This window comes from Rhinoderma darwinii, unplaced genomic scaffold (genome assembly GCF_050947455.1).
Source record: "Rhinoderma darwinii isolate aRhiDar2 unplaced genomic scaffold, aRhiDar2.hap1 Scaffold_4133, whole genome shotgun sequence".
Classification (NCBI taxonomy): Eukaryota; Metazoa; Chordata; class Amphibia; order Anura; family Rhinodermatidae; genus Rhinoderma; species Rhinoderma darwinii.
This window is the reverse complement of record NW_027463701.1, coordinates 46113-64041: the sequence shown is the minus strand read 5'-3', so window position 1 is coordinate 64041 and position 17929 is coordinate 46113. Positions and strand designations below refer to the sequence as shown.

The following is a 17929-nucleotide window of genomic DNA, read 5'->3' as shown; positions in this document are numbered from 1 at the left end:
GATTGACAGTCAATTTGTATGTCTTCCATTTTCTTACTATTGCACCAACAGTTGTCTCCTTCTCACCCAGCGTCTTACTTATAGTTTTGTAGCCCATTCCAGCCTTGTGCAGGTCTATGATCTTGTCCCTGACATCCTTAGAAAGCTCTTTGGTCTTGCCCATGTTGTAGAGGTTAGAGTCAGACTGATTAATTGAGTCTGTGGACAGGAGTCATTTATACAGGTGACCATTTAAGACAGCTGTCTTTAATGCAGGCACCAAGTTGATTTGGAGCGTGTATCTGGTCTGGAGGAGGCTGAACTCTTAATGGTTGGTAGGGGATCAAATACTTATTTCTCTGTGCACAATGCAAATAAATATATATAATTTTGACAATGTGATTTTCTTTTTTTTTTTTATATATATATATATATATATAATCTATTTTTCACTGGTAAAATTAACCTAGCCTAAAAATTCTAGACTGTTCATGACTTTGACAGTGGGCAAACTTACAAAATCAGCAAGGGATCAAATACTTATTTCCCCCACTGTATATACATAAGGACAAGGCGGGGTTTATACCCTTCCGCCAGGCAGAGGATCAGACAAGACGGGCTGTGGATATTATCTCAGCAGTTCGCTCGGGGTGGGATGGTACATTCGTACGTCAAAGTATGTTATTAAGCCTTGACCTACAGAAAGCCTTTGACTCGTTATCCTGGGAATACTTGTTTTATGTCCTAGAAAGGATGGGCTTTGGCTCCAGCTTTTTGTCTATTCTTAAGATCTTATATTGTCTCCCTACAGCAAAAATAAACTCTAGGGGATTTATGTCGGGAGCCTTTCCAATATGCAGAGGAACGCGACAGGGGTGCCCGCTATCGCCTTCCCTGTTTGCGCTGGCTATTGAGCCACTGGCCAATCTCATATGAAATTCTCCCGACATTAGGGGAGTGAAGGTGGGAGGAGTAGAACATAAATGTGCATTGTTTGCGGATGACATTCTGCTTTTCATATCGACACCTCTCACATCCTTGCCGAATCTCTTTCATATTCTTGATCAGTTTGGCAAGCTGTCTGGGCAAGTCGGTGGCAATGAATCTTACATTGCCAATTGGGGTAGTAAAGCTCTTAAAACTTAATTTTGATTTTCATTGGGATGCACGCAGACTGACGTATTTAGGTATCAAATTGACGCCCACCATAGAGTCCCTCTACAAGGACAACTTCCCTCCACTTTTTCAACAAATAGCTACAGATCTCACTAGATGGTCCCCTCTTAATCTCTCATGGTTTGGTCGCATTGCCTCCATCAAAATGACGATTTTGCCCAGATTGCTCTACTATTTTCGCACGCTCCCTATCGTGATCCCTCAGAAGGCGCTTAGACAAATCCAAGGGCTGATTATGTCGTTTATTTGGGGTTCTAAAAGACCGAGAATACAGAGACAAACTTTATTCACCCCTAAAAGTTTGGGGGGGGTCTGGGGGTTCCCAATATCCAACATTACTACCATGCAGCACGTCTGGCGCAGCTTACAGATATTTATGTGAGACCATACTGCCCTCAGTGGACGCAAATTGAAACGGCCGCATGTACCCGTTTCCCGCTGGAAACGCTATTGTGGATGGAGTCCTCGGACAGACCACCGGTTCTCTCCCCTGTGCTTTCTCAGATGTTACAGCTGTGGGACTTGCTTAGAAAGAGATTCCATATTAAATCACCCCATAATCCGGTTATGACTATCACGGGTAATTCTGCCTTTCCTCCGGGTTTGCGTAGAATGGACTTCCGGTGGTGGCTCAATAAGGGGTTTTACAGGATTAAGGACTTCTCTATAGGGGGGGACATTAGAACTTTGGACTACTTTAAGGACTCACACTCGATGCCCCCATCGGAGCATTTTAGATACATTCAGATACACCATTTCTTGCTGGACTGGAAATCCAGGCAGGGTGACATCAGTACATTGACCACTTTTCAAAGGCTTTGCTGGCTCTCTGGCCTACGACGTAAAATATCCACGATATATTCCGATCTGGTTACTCCGGAAGGTAAACTCCCTTACGTGACTCGATGGGAACACGATTTAGGTACGGGGGTGGAATTGGAGCAGTGGCGGGAGATGGCATGCATGACCTCGAAATTATCTATCAATACATCCTTGGTGGAAGCGGGTTATAAGGTATTAATGAGATGGTATATGGTCCCCACTCGTATAGCTCGATTTAATCCATCTGTGGATTCGCACCGCTTTAGGCAGTGTGGGGCGGAGGGCACGCTAATGCATATTCTATGGGAGTGTCCAGTGGTTGCCGCCTTTTGGAACCAGGTACACCAGCTCATTAACACAGTGATCCAAGTCAAACCCCCCAATGATGTGATTACGGCACTGCTATGCGGTCCTATTCCGGAGGTTCGGGCCCCCGCACGTAAATTTCTCCGATATGTGTTCCTGGCAGCTAAAATAACTATTGCTAGGGCTTGGCGATCACCTACGTTGTCTATGGATATGTTGATCGCTAAGATCTAATGGATAATGGTCAATGACCGCCTAACACATCTTCTGGCTAGTACATTAGACAAATTTGATGCCATTTGGGACCCATGGAGGAATCGCACACTTTCGTGAATACATAGAGATGGTTACGAAACCCTTCTACCCTACACCTTTCCTCCCCCCCCCCTCCTTACCCTTCTTTTGGTTATTATGTGTGTCTTTTTCTTTCTCTCCCATAGAACCCACGTTATGGTACTCTATAAAGCAATGTGATGTCAAGGGTAGTTACCTATGTTAGCAATGAATATATTTATATGCTCTATATTTTGCAAAAGTTGTGACATCATGACAGATATGTAATGTGAGATTTATTGTAGGCCATGTTGGTCTAATACTTTGTTTAATTGTATTACTGAAATGCAAAAGCTGAGACTCTGCGAGTCTGAGTTATTACTATATTATTATTGTACAAAACTGCTTAATAAAAAACTATTCAAAACAAACGTTAAAACGTCTTCCAGATTATCGATTCCTGTGGCCATCGTCCCCGGAGAGACATCACATCTTTCCTCCGCCTATCTTGACTCTGGAATGGCTGCTAATTTCATCCAGCAGGATCTAATGGATCGTTTTAGTCTACCCACAATCCCTCTGGAGAGACCCCTGGCAGTTGCCTCTGTGAATGGTCTACCATTGCCTGATCCGATCATGCTCATCACTGAGCCATTGACACTACAGGTCGGAGCTCTTAATTCAGAACAGATCACCTTCCTGGTACTACCTAAGGCTATCAATCCTATCCTGCTGGGTCTGCCATGGCTCCGTCTACACGCCCCGACCCTTGACTGGAATTCTGGAGAGGTTCTTCAATGGGGTTCCAGACGCCATAGCCATTGCCTGTCACATGTTCGTCCTATTGTGCCCCCTCTGCCTCAGTCACTTTCCGGGCTACCATCTCAGTATGCCAGTTTTGCGGATGTCTTTTGCAAACGTGAGGCTGAGACGTTGCCTCCACATCGGAATTATGACTGTCCCATTGAACTGGTTCCTAATGCTTCTCTTCCCCATGGACGAGTGTATCCTCTCTCCTTGCCAGAGACTTTATCGATGTCAGCCTATATCAAGGAGAACTTGGAGAGGGGTTTTATTCGAAAATCTTCCTCCCCAGCTGGGGCAGGCTTCTTCTTCGTTAAGAAGAGAGATGGATCTCTTCGACCCTGCATGGACTACCGTGGTCTCAATCAGATCACGGTCAAGAACAAATATTCCGGGGTGACGAATGGAAGACGGTATTTAACACCCGCGATGGGCACTACGAATACCTAGTGATGCCCTTCGGACTGTGTAACGCTCCCGCAGTATTTCAGGAGTTCGTTAATGATATCTTCCGAGATCTCCTCTATATGTGTGTTGTAGTTTATCTCGATGATATTTCAATTTTCTCCCCAGATCTGGTGACCCATCTGAGGCATGTTCGTCAAGTTCTTCTGCGACTAAGAGAGAATCGCTTATATGCCAAGTTGGAGAAGTGCACCTTTGAGAAGAGGTCTTTGCCCTTCCTGGGCTACGTCATATCGGATCAAGGCCTTAAGATGGACCCTGAGAAACTAAAGTCTATCCTGGAATGGCCACGTCCTCAAGGCCTAAGGGCCATACAACGGTTCCTGGGATTCGCCAATTTCTACCGGCAGTTAATTCCGAACTTTTCTTCCCTGACGGCTCCCATCTCTACCCTTACCAAGAAGGGCGTAAATGCCAAGGTGTGGACTCCAGAGGCAGAGTCCGCATTCATTAGCCTCAAGAAAGCCTTCACTTCAGCTTCAATCCTCCATCACCCTGACGTATCTCGGCAGTTCTCACTGGAGGTGGACGCCTCTTCTATTGGTGCTGGTGCACTCCTGTTCCAGAGGAGCTCCAAAGGAAAGGCAGTGGTATGTGGCTACTACTCAAGACTTTTTTCTTCTGCTGAGCGCAATTACTCCATTGGAGATCGGGAGCTACTGGCTATCAAATTGGCCCTGGAGGAGTGGAGACATCTTCTAGAAGGCGCAGCTCACCCCCATCCTGATCTTCACCGACCACAAGAACCTCACCTACCTTCAGTCCGCTCAAAGACTGAATCCTCGTCAAGCCAAGTGGTCGCTGTTCTTCACCCGTTTCCAGTTTCTGCTCCACTACTGTCCCGTTGACAAGAATGTGAGGGCCGATGCCCTGTCCAGATCATTTGAGACGGAGGACACCGTGGAGTCCCTTCAGACTATCATAGACCCATATTCTTCGGGTGGCAGACAGAAAAAGAATTCTCCGCTGGGGACACAGTTCTAAACTGGCTGGACACGCTGGTGTCCGTAAAACCCAAGACCTGATTGCTCGTCACTTTTGGTGGCCCACGCTACCTAAAGATGTTCTGGACTTTGTCTCTTCTTGCACGATGTGTGCCTTTAACAAAGTGACTCACTCCAAGCCTGCCGGCCTGCTTCAACCTCTGCCTGTACCCAGTGCCCCTTGGCAGCACATTGCGATGGACTTCGTCACAGACCTTCCTCCCTCTGCAGGATGCAACACCATCTCGGTGGTGGTGGACCGGTTGTCTAAGATGGCTCATTTTAGCCCGCTGACCGGCCTACCTTCTGCTCCCCGACTGCCGAGTCTCTTCATTCTACACATCTTTCGCTTGCATGGCTTGCCTCTTCACATTGTGTCCGACCGGGGGGTTCAGTTTACCTCTAAGTTCTGGAGAGCCCTCTGTAAACTCCTGGATGTGAGTTTGGAATTTTCCTCTGCCTATCACCCCCAATCCAATGGGCAAGTTGAGAGGATCAACCAGATCATGGAAAATTATCTCCGCCACTTCATCTCTTCACAGCACGATAACTGGGCACAGCTTCTTCCATGGGCCGAGTTCTCATACAACAACCACACAAGTGAGTCCACCACTTCCACTCCGTTCCACATTTTGTACAGTCAACATCCTAGAGTCCCTCTTCCGGTGTCGACTTCATCTCAGGTACCCGCTGAGGACTCTGCATATGGGGACTTCCTGCAAATCTGGCAACAGACCCGGTCCTCTATTTTACTGGCAGTAGATCGCATGAAGCGAAAGGCGGATACTAAGAGAAGAGAGCCGCCTCAGTATCTTCCGGGGACTAAAGTCTGGCTGTCGCTTGAGGGTACCCTCATACCAGTTTGCTCCCAGGTTCCTTGGCCCTTTCGAGATTCTGCAACAGATCAACCCTGTCTCCTATAAACTGCGGCTGCCTCCTACCCTCAGAATCCCTAGCTCCTTCCATGTGTCCCTCCTGAAACCAGTGGTCCTGAACTGCTACAGCAAGACTTCTAGTTCCACAGTTGCTCCCAGCGGTCCCTCTGATGTATTTTATTGTTTATTCACCTCCCGACGCCCGCAGCCATGGATCCGTGAGCGCTGGCCTGTCTCCTTCCTAGGAGACGCCAGCGCTCACTACCGCTCCGTCCTGCTGTGTCCCGTAGGGTGCGCGCGCTCGCGCACAGCCTTAAAGGGCCAGCGCGCGCACAAAAGGATCGTCATCATTAGAGATGAGCAAACTTATCAAAAGTTTGGTTCGGCTAGTTCGCCGAATTTCACAAAAAAAGTTCGGTTCGTACCGAACCTGTCAATTCCGTGCGCCGAGCATGCTACTGTCCGGGGTGCTGATAGAGTTAATGGGCTGCACTAACTCTTTCAGCAACCTTGACAGTACATGCTCGGCGCGCGGAAAATACAATTTAAATGTAATAAAAAAATAAAAATTATACGTTCGTACTTACTTTCCTCCTGTCCGGCCTCCAGCGATGACGTTTCATCCCTTTCGCCGCTGCAGCCAATCACAGGCTGTAGTGGCGGTCACGCACGTCAGGATGACGCTTCATCCCACGTGACCGCCTCTGCAGCCAATCACAGGCTGCAGCGGCGACATGGATGAAACGTCATCGCTGGAGGCCGGACAGGAGGAAAGTAAGTATGAAAGTATTATTTTATTTTTTTGGCATGTATGTATGTTGGCATGTATGTATGTATGTATGTATGTTGGCATGTATGTATATCTGTGCATGTATGTTGGCATGTATGTATATATGTGCATGTTTGTATGTATATTTGCATGTATATATTTGCATGTATGTATGTATGTTTGCATGTGTGTATGTTTGCATGTATGTATTTTTGCATGTATGTTGTCATGTATGTATGTATGTTCTCATGTATGTATGTATATATGTGCATGTGTGTATGTATATTTGTATGTATGTATGTATGTTTGCATGAATGTATGTATGTATGTATGTTTGCATGTATGTGTGTTTGCATGAATGTATGTTTGCATGTATGTATGTATGTATGTATGCATGTTTGTATGTATATTTGCATGTGTGTATATGTATGTATGTATGCATGTTGTCATGTATGTATGTATGTATGTATGTTGTCATGTATGTATATATGTGCATGTATGTTGGCATGTATGTATATATGTGCATGTATGTATATTTGCATGTATATATTTGCATGTATGTATGTTGTCATGTATGTATGTATGTATGTATATATGTGCATGCATGTTTGCATGTATGTTGGCATGTATGTATACATGTGCATGTTTGTATGTATATTTTCATGTATATATGTTTGCATGTGTGTATGTATGTTTGCGTGTATGTATGTATTTTTGCATGTATGTATGTTGTCATGTATGTTTGTATGTATGTTGTCATGTATGTATGTATATATGTGCATGTATGTATGTTTGCATGTTTTTATTTTTGCATGTATGTTTATATATATGTGCATGTATGTAATTATGTTTGCATGTATTTATGTTTGCATGTATATATGTGCATGCTTGTATATATGTATGTATGTATCTTTGCATGTTTGTTTGTATGTATGTATGTTTTCATGTGTGTGTGTATGCATGTATGTATGATAGTTTGCATGTATATATGTGTGTATGTTTGCATGTATGTATATTTGCATGTATATATGTGCATGCTTGTATGTATGTTTGTATATATGTATGTATGGCCATGTATGATACTGTCTGCTGGCACCCTGTATCTAAGTCAACTTCGCGGCAGGCTTCTATACATGGTATAACAGTCAGTATCACACATTAAACTGAATCTAAGCCTACGACATGTTTTATTTCATTTTTTTTTTTTTTTTTACAGGTTTGGTGTTTGGACTACGTCGGTTTCGAGGACTACTTAGATGACGTTTTTTTTTCTACAATAAAATGGTTAATGAGGGTTGTGTTGGGGGTGCTTTATTTCAATAAAATATTTTATCTATATCTTTGTCTTTTTCTTTTCAAATTTTATTACTACCACTTTAGTAATGGCCGCTGTCTGAGTGACAACATCCATTACTAAGGCGAGGCTTAGTGTTAGCCGGTGCAGAGGCTAACACTAACCACCATTATTACCCCGGTACCCACCACCACCAGGGGTGCCGGGAAGAGCCAGGTACGATCCAGTACCCGACCATCTGTTGTGATGGTCGGGCTCTGGGGCGGCCGTAGGCTGGTATTATGAGGCTGGGAAGGGCCAAAAACAGTGGACCTTCCCACCCTTGTAATGCTAGGCTGCTGCTGCTGTGTTGTATCTGGCTGGTTATAAAAGTGGGGGGGACCCCACGTCATTTTTTAAAATATTTTTATTTTTTATTTATTTTTTTTTTTTTTTTATCATAACCAGCCACAAACAACACAGTGTTATTAGCCTGGGAATGGACAAAACCAGTGGCCCTTCCCACCCATGTAATGCCAGACTGCTGCGGCCTTGTATATGGCTGGTTATTAAAAATGTGGGGGACCCGTCTATTGTTAAATTTAAAAAAAAAAACGACGTGGGGGTCCCTCCACTTTTATAACCAGCCCGATACAACACAGCAGCAGCAGCCTAGCATTACAAGGGTGGGAAGGTCCACTGTTTTTGGCCCTTCCCAGCCTCATAATACCAGCCTACGGCCGCCCCAGTACCCGACCATCACAACAGATGGTCGGGTACTGGATCGTACCAAGCTCTTCCCGGCACCCCTGGTGGTGGTGGGTACCGGGGTAATAATGGGTGGTTAGTGCTAGCCTCTGCACCGGCTAACACTAAGCCCCGCCTTAATAATGGACGCTGTCAATCAGCCAACTGCCATTATCTAGGCACTAATAAAGTTTAAAAAAAAACACAAAGACAATTCTTTTTTATTGAAATAAGAAATCCCCAACAAAACCCTCGTTAACCATTTTATTAAAATTTGAAAAAACGTAGATCTACGCAGTAGTCCAACGAATCGAAGACGTAGTCCAATCGGTACATCAAAATCTGCAACAACATAAAAAAACAGTTATCAATGTGAACAATACCAATACTTCTACTTACCTACACACATATATACACGCACACACACACAACCATACACAAACACACACATATATACACAAACACACACATATACACAAACACACATAAACACACACCCATATACACAAACACACACACACACACAAACAACCATACACACACTCACATATATACACAAACACAACAAGATATACACACACACACACAAACAACCATACACAAACACTCACATATATACACAAACACAACAAGATACACACACACACACACATAAACAGACAAACACACACACACATATACACGAACTCACACATATACAAACAAAAACACACATATCCAAACTCACACACACACAGTTATACACACACATACACGAACACATATACACAAACACATATACAAACAAAAACACACATACCCAAACACACATATACACAAACACATATACACAAACACACCCATATATACACACAAACACACACCCATATACACAAACACACACATATACAAAAACACTCACAAACATCTACACACAAACATATACACAAATACACCCATATATACACAAACATATACACAAACACATATACACAAACACACCCATATATACACACACACACACATATACACAAACACACATATAAAAACAAAAACAGACAAAGACACATACCCAAACACACATATATACACAAACACACACATACACAAACACGGTTTCTTTTAAATGCTGCTGGGGAACCCGCTCGATCCACTATATAAGGCTGCGCTATAGTGCAGCATTTAAAAGAAACAGGATCCTGACCTGTCCATAGAGTTTAAGGCAGCACAGAGTATTTCAGGAGATGAGCGTGCAGATTCAGTGCTGCTGTGAACTCTGTTCTTACCATTACGTAGCTCTCAGTCTGTTACCTCTCCTCCACTCCTGTCCTCCAGAACACCTTCACATGATTGGCAAGTCACCACGTAATGGTAAGAGCAGAGTTCACAGCAGCACAGAGTATTTCAGGAGATGAGCGTGCGGATCTTGTGCGGGGTGGTGACTTGCCAATCATGTGAAGGTGTTATTGAGGACAGGAGTCGAGGAGAGGTAACAGACTGAGCTACGTAATGGTAAGAGCAGAGTTCACAGCAGCACTGAATCTGCACGCTCCTCTCCTGAAATACTCTGTGCTGCTGTGAACTCTGTTCTTACCATTACGTAGCTCAGTCTGTTACATCTCCTCCACTCCTGTCCTCTATAACACGTTCACATGATTGGCAAGTCACCACCACGCACAAGATCCGCACGCTCATCTCCTGAAATACTCTGTGCTGCTGTGAACTCTGCTCTTACCATTACGTGGTGACTTGCCAATCATGTGAAGGTGTTCTTGAGGACAGGAGTGGAGGAGAGGTAACAGACTGAGAGCTACGTAATGGTAAGAGCAGAGTTCACAGCAGCACTGAATCTGCACGCTCATCTCCTGAAATACTCTGTGCTGCCTTAAACTCTGTGGACAGGTCAGGATCCTGTTTCTTTTAAATGCTGCACTGTAGCGCAGCCTTATATAGTGGATCGAGCGGGTTCCCTAGCAGCATTTAAAAGAAACAGGATCCTGACCTGTCCACAGAGTTTAAGGCAGCACAGAGTATTTCAGGAGATGAGCACGGGCAGCCGTTTGTTTTTCCGAGCCGTGCTCCCATTATGCACACGACCGTAAAAACACCCGTTATTGCGGGTAATTACGACCCGCAATAACGGGCTCATAGACTTCTGTTACCCACGGGTACCTTTCCGCTTTCTCACGGGAAGGTGCCCGTGCCGTTAAAAAAATAGAACATGTTCTATTTTTCTATTTTACGGGCCGTGCTGCTATAATTATAATGACAGCACGGTTCGCAAAAGCGGCCGGCTGCCCGTGGCGGGCCGGCCGTGCTCGTAATTACGAGTCGTAATTACGAGCACGGCCCGTAAAATAAAAAAATAGAACATGTTCTATCTTTTTAACGGCACGGGCACCTTCCCACGAGAAAACGGGAAGGTACCCGTGGCTAACAGAAGTCTATGGGCCCGCTATTTCGGGTCGTAATTACGACCCGTGATAACGGGTGTTTTTATGGTCGTGTGCATGAGGCCCCGTAATGACGGGTGGCTACATGTGTGCACCCGTCATTACGGCAGCGTTGCTAGGCGACGTCAGTAAGGGTATGTGCACACACACTAATTACGTCCGTAATTGACGGACGTATTTCGGCCGCAAGTACCGGACCGAACACAGTGCAGGGAGCCGGGCTCCTAGCATCATATTTATGTACGATGCTAGGAGTCCCTGCCTCTCCGTGGAACTACTGTCCCGTACTGAAAACATGATTACAGTACGGGACAGTTGTCCTGCAGAGAGGCAGGGACTCCTAGCATCGTACATAACTATGATGCTAGGAGCCCGGCTCCCTGCACTGTGTTCGGTCCGGTACTTGCGGCCGAAATACGTCCGTCAATTACGGACGTAATTAGTGTGTGTGCACATACCCTAAATAGTCACTGTCCAGGGTGCTGAAAGAGTTAACTGATCGGCAGTAACTGTTTCAGTACCCTGGACAGTGACTACCGATCACAGTACCTGTAAAAAAAAAGACGTTCATACTTACCGGGAACTCCCTGCTTCCTCCAGTCTGGTCTCCTGGCCGTTGCCTTGGTGACGCGTCCCTCTCGACATCCGGCCCGACATTCCTTGATGACGATGCAGCCCATGTGAGCGCTGCAGCCAATCACGGGCTGCAGAGGCCTCTGCAGCCAATCACAGGCTGCAGAGGCCTCTGCAGCCAATCACAGGCTGCCGCGTCAGAAAAGGTCGGACTGGAGGAAGAAGAGGGACTCGTCACCAAGACAACGACCGGGTACCTATGAAATGCTTTTTATTTTATTTTTAATCAGCAGCCTCTTTTCTCTATCAGTGATTGATAGAGATAAGTGGCTGCCGATTTGTATAATGTTTTTGACCGGGTTCGGTCAAAACGGGTTCGGCCGAACCCGGTGAAGTTCGGATTCGCTGCGAACCGAACTTTTCCGGAAGTTCGGACCGAAACCGGGTTCGGTTGTCCCGGTTCGCTCATCTCTAGTCATCATCATCAACTGCCATGACTTCCTGGTTTATAAGAAGGCCCCAGGCCTTCTGATCCTTGCCTGAGCGTTGTTAGTCTATCACAGTCTGTCTCGCAAATGGTCCCTTAGTGTTTCCCCGTTCCAGTTGTTACCCGTGCCCTGTTACCCGTTCCTGTATTAAGTATTGTTCTAGTTCCTGTGCCTACCAGCGTTGGAGTCGTGTCTACTGCACCTGCTGTCGTTTGCCACGTCCAGTGTCTTCTGCCACGTCCAGTGTCTTCTGCTACATCGGATACTGCCCGCCATGTCTGGCGCCACTTGCCGCACCAGCCTCCATCCGTGCTGAAGCCACAGCCACCGTCTGGACTATTGCAGGTACCCAAGCATTACTGTCTGCCATTGACTTTCGCTTAGACTGTGACCTGGTCAGCTGCCTCTCCACTACGGCAGAGCGGCCTAGTGGGTCCACATACCCTGTGCCCGTGACAGAACACACAGCGCTCCTTCCCTTCTGAGGCCTCCCATGGGCTCAAACGGCAGTTTATCGCCACAAATGGGGTATTGCTGCACTCAGGACAAATTGGGCAACAAAATGGGGTATTTTGTTCCCTGTGAAAATAAGACATTTTTATCAAAAATGACATCTTATTGGAAAAAATGTCATTTTTTAAATTTCACAGCCCAATTCAAATAGGTGCTGTGAAAAAACAGTGCGTTAAAAATGGTAATAACAACCATAAATGAATTTCTTGAGGGGTCTAGTTTCCAAAATGGGGTCATTTCTGGTGGATTTCTATTGCTTTGATACCTCTGGGGCTCTGCAAATACGACATGGCACCCGAAAACCAATCCAGCAAAATCTGCTCTCCAAAGAACACACAGCGCTCCTTCCCTTCTGAGGCCACCCATGGGCCCAAACGGCAGTTTATCACCACAAATGGGGTATTGCTGCACTCAGGACAAATTGGGCAACAAAATGGGGTATTTTGTTCCCTGTGAAAATACGACATTTTTATCAAAAATGACATCTTATTGGAATAAATGTCATTTTTTTTATTTCACAGCCCAATTCAAATACGTGTTGTGTAAAAACTGTGGGGTCAAAATGGTAATAACAACCATAAATTAATTCCTTAAAGGGTGTAGTTTCGGAAATGGGGTCACTTTTGTGAAATTTCTACTGCTTTGGCACCTCAATACCTCTTCAAACCTGGCATGCTGCCTAAAATATATTCTAATAAAAAAGAGGCCTCAGAATGCACTAGGTGCTTCTTTGCTTCTGGGGCTTGTGTTTTAGTCCACGAGAACACTAGAGCCACGTGTGGGACATTTGTAAAAACTGCAGAATCTGGACAATACATATTTAGCAGTGATTCTCTGGTAAAACCTTCCGTGTTACAGAAAAAAAATAACCGTCTGTTTCACAAGCAGATGCATTTAAATTCTGAAAAATGCTATTTTTTATAAATTTTCTCTAAATTTTGCTCTGTCCTCTCTACCTCCTGACAGATACATAGTGATATATTCTGCAGATTATTACACCACTGACCTCTCTAGATCTGCAGATCATTGCTCTGTCCTCTCTACCTCCTGACAGATACATAGTGATATATTCTGCAGATTATTACACCACTGACTTCTATAGAGATCTGCAGAACATTGCTCTGTCCTCTCTACCTCGTGACAGATACATAGTGATACATTCTGCAGATCATTACACCACTGACCTCTCTAGATCTGCAGAATATTGCTCTGTGCTCTCTACCTCCTGAAAGATACATAGTGATATATTCTGCAGCTCATTACACCACTGACCTCTCTAGATCTGCAGATCATTGCTCTGTCCTCTCTACCTCCTGACAGATACATAGTGATATATTCTGCAGCTCATTACACCACTGACCTCTCTAGATCTGCAGAATATTGCTCTGTGCTCTCTACCTCCTGACAGATACATAGTGATATATTCTGCAGATCATTACACCACGGACCTCTATAGAGATCTGCAGAACATTGCTCTGTCCTCTCTACCTCGTGACAGATACATAGTGATACATTCTGCAGATTATTACACCACTGACCTCTATAGAGATCTGCAGAACATTGCTCTGTCCTCTCTACCTCGTGACAGATACATAGTGATACATTCTGCAGATTATTACACCACTGACCTCTATAGAGATCTGCAGAACATTGCTCTGTCCTCTCTACCTCGTGACAGATACATAGTGATACATTCTGCAGATTATTACACCACTGACCTCTATAGAGATCTGCAGAACATTGCTCTGTCCTCTCTACCTCCTGACAGATACATAGTGATACATTCTGCAGATTATTACACCACTGACGTCTCTAGATCTGCAGAACATTGCTCTGTCCTCTCTACCTCCTGACAGATACATAGTGATATATTCTGCAGATCATTACACCACTGACCTCTATAGAGATCTGCAGAACATTGCTCTGTCCTCTCTACCTCCTGACAGATACATAGTGATATATTCTGCAGATTATTACACCACTGACCTCTCTAGATCTGCAGAACATTGCTCTGTCCTCTCTACCGCCTGACAGATACATAGTGATATATTCTGCAGATTATTACACCACGGACCTCTCTAGAGATCTGCAGAACATTGCTCTGTCCTCTCTACCGCCTGACAGATACATAGTGATATATTCTGCAGATTATTACACCACTGACCTCTCTAGAGATCTGCACATTTCTCTGTCCTCTCTACCTCGTGACAGGTACATAGTGATATATTCTGCAGATTATTACACCTATGGCTTTTCTACACCCTTATGTTCCCCGTAGAAGAAAGGTTCCCTGGATAAATTCTCCAATATAAAAATAAAAGCACAAAAATGTGTAAAACAAATATATTTATTGTAGAATGTGGTAGAGTTGCTGCGATGTCTTCTGTGGCTCCGGCCCCTTAACAAGCGGTGATTGGTGAGATGAAGAGGGGGGAGGGTCCTTCTTCACACGTGGATATGGCCGTCAGTCCACCTTTACACAGCTCAGTCCTGGATCAGAAGAGACCGGGACGTTTTTCATGTTTCTCACATTTTTCATAGTCGAATCCTAGAAAAGAAAAATCCAATAAGCAAAAAACATTCACAAAACCTTCACCAGCAGAAGATGAAGACGGAGCAGAAGACGTCAGACTTACCGGATCTCGCTTCTGTTCTGCTCGTCACTGCTTCTCAGCACTGGAGGAGTCTTCATGGGAATTTCAGATGGTTTAGGTGGTAAAGGCCACGATGTTGGGGTGACAACTGCAAAATAAATATCAGAAATTGAGTGCCCAGGCGGCTGTAGAAGAGATGTGAGGGGAGAAGATCATCAGTGGACGGCACTTACCTCACCTAAAGATGGTGAATGGGCCCTAAGTAAAGGATGGAATTAAGATGGCCGCTTTCTCTCCCGGGAGTTTCGGGACCCTGATGGTAAATGGGCCCCAAGCGACAGATGGAATTAAGATGGCCGCTTTCTCTCCCGGGGGTTTGGGGCCCCGATGGTAAATGGGCCCCGAGTGGCAGATGGTACTAAAATGGCCGCTTTCTCTCCCGGGAGTTTCGGGACCCTGATGGTAAATGGGCCCCAAGCGACAGATGGAATTAAGATGGCCGCTTTCTCTCCCGGGTGTTTGGGGCCCTGATGGTAAATGGGCCCCGAGTGGCAGATGGTACTAAAATGGCCGCTTTCTCTTCCGGGGGTTTGAGGCCCTGATGATAACCGTAGCCCCCGAAAGGTCCTCCATCTCCACATCATCAGGAAATTGGCGTCCGCCAATTTCCATTTTGTCACCCTCATCCTCCACGTCCTCCATCTCCACATCATCCGGAAACTGGCGTCCGCCAACCTCCATTTTTTCGTCTTTGTCCTCCACGTCCACCATCTCCACATCATCCGGAAGCCGGCGTCCGCCAACCTCCATTTTCTCTACAGTACTCATCTTGGGAAACGTCTTCACCAACATCCTCTTCTTACGCGACACCTCCATGATGAGAGCCAGCAAGAGAAACTGACACCGTGGTCAATGTGTGACCCCAATTTATAAACTTTCTGATGTCATAACCGGTTGGCCATTATGTGGAAACGGAACACGTCCAGATTACAGGCCACGCCCCTCATGACATCACGCTCAGGTTCTTCACAGTGCAGAGAAATAGAATCTGCCCACATTCTGGATGACATCACAAGAAGCGTATCCCAGTGAACCGTTACACCCGAGCGGCCATATAAAATGTAATATGGTACAAGAATACAGGCAGGAGGGTCACACTACACCCTCTGGGGAGGTTTCTATCACCTCAAAGAATTCCCAAATCAATGTGGTCAATTCCACAGACTTTCTAAAATGTAGAATCGCACCCATAAAACATACAACACAGGCATTTACATACGGGTTCATGGACTCTCACCCAAAATTGCGTTCATGCCAAGGCCAATGGTGTAATATATGACCCCAGAGAAGAATCGCTCAATGTTTTCACAGCTAATGTAATCGCCACATGGGAAACACCCTCCACCATGGATTATGGGTGCCAAGCGGAGAGGTGTCACATGGTCGCAGCTATGTCATGAGACGTGTCATCATCAAATTTACCAGAATGGGGTCAGATATCAAAAACATGCCCTGGGAGTTGTAGTTTTGCAACAGCTGAAGACTACTGATGTGCTGAACCGTGTCTGAATCCTAGATGAGGACATCACTGGAAGTTTCAGTATCGGCAGGGCCCAAAAGGACCCACCAGCAGAATGTATCAGAGCGTCGCCCTGTCTGCGGCCTCTAAACAATAATATGGCGCAATATACAGCACACAATACTGCACAACATGGGGCACAATACAGCTTCATATCACACACTAATCGCGGATATTGATAGTATACACCACAAATGCTTGATTAGAGGAGCCTGACTGCAGGTATAACCACTAATCATGAAAATGGGGGTGTCTGATCCCCCACTGTACACATTAGAGCCGATAGTTAAAAACCAGATAGCTGGCTGCACTTCACCCTCTATTATAGTCTATGGGAGGTATGGAGTGAGCGAGCTCCTGTATAGTCTATGGGAGGTATGGAGTGAGTGTGCTCCTGTATGGTCTATGGGAGGTATGGATCGAGTGTGCTCCTGTATAGTCTATGGGAGGTATTGAATGAGCGTGCTCCTGTATAATCTATGGGAGGTATGGAGTGAGCGTGCTCCTGTATGGTCTATGGGAGGTATGGAGTGAGCGTGCTCCTGTATAGTCTATGGGAGGTACAAGTGAGCGTGCTCCTGTATAGTCTATGGGAAGTATGGAGTGAGCGTGCTCCTGTATAATCTAGGGGAGGTATGGATCGAGTGTGCTCCTGTATGGTCTATGGGAGGTATGGAGTGAGCGTGCTCCTGTATAGTCTATGGGAGGTATGGAGAGAGCGTACCCCTGTATAGTCTATGGGAGGTACAAGTGAGCGTGCTCCTGTATAGTCTATGGGAGGTATGGATTGAGCGTGCTCCTGTATAGACTATGGGAGGTATGGAGTGAGCGTGCTCCTGTATAGTCTATGGGAGGTATGGAGTGAGCGTGCTCCTGTATGGTCTATGGGAGGTATGGAGTGAGCGTGCTCCTGTATAGTCTATGGGAGTTATGGATTGAGCATGCTCCTGTATAGTCTATGGGAGGTAAGGAGTGAGCGTGCTCCTGTATGGTCTATGGGAGGTATGTAGTGAGAATGCTCCTGTAGTCTATGGGAGGTATGGAGTGAGCGAGCTCCTGTATAGTCTATGGGAGGTATGTAGTGAGCATGCTCCTGTATAGTCTATGGGAGGTATGGTGTGAGCGTGCTCCTATATAGTCTATGGGAGGTATGGTGTGAGCGTGCTTCTGTATAGTCTATGGGAGGTATGTAGTGAGAATGCTCCTGTATAGTCTATGGGAAGTATGGAGTGAGCGTGCTCCTATATAGTCTATGGGAGGTATGGTGTGAGCGTGCTT

The 17929-nt window shown here is 45.5% G+C and overlaps 1 long non-coding RNA gene across 1 annotated transcript; it reads right to left on the bottom strand.

Annotated features, from left to right (window-relative positions):
• Positions 1–14844: 14844 nt before the first annotated feature.
• Positions 14845–16423, bottom strand: LOC142709512 (uncharacterized). The gene is made up of 3 exons (XR_012869048.1): positions 15306–16423; positions 15115–15220; positions 14845–15026 (listed from the first exon to the last, which is right to left on the bottom strand). It is a non-coding gene; the product is annotated as an uncharacterized LOC142709512 (long non-coding RNA).
• Between the last annotated feature and the right edge of the window lie 1506 nt (positions 16424–17929).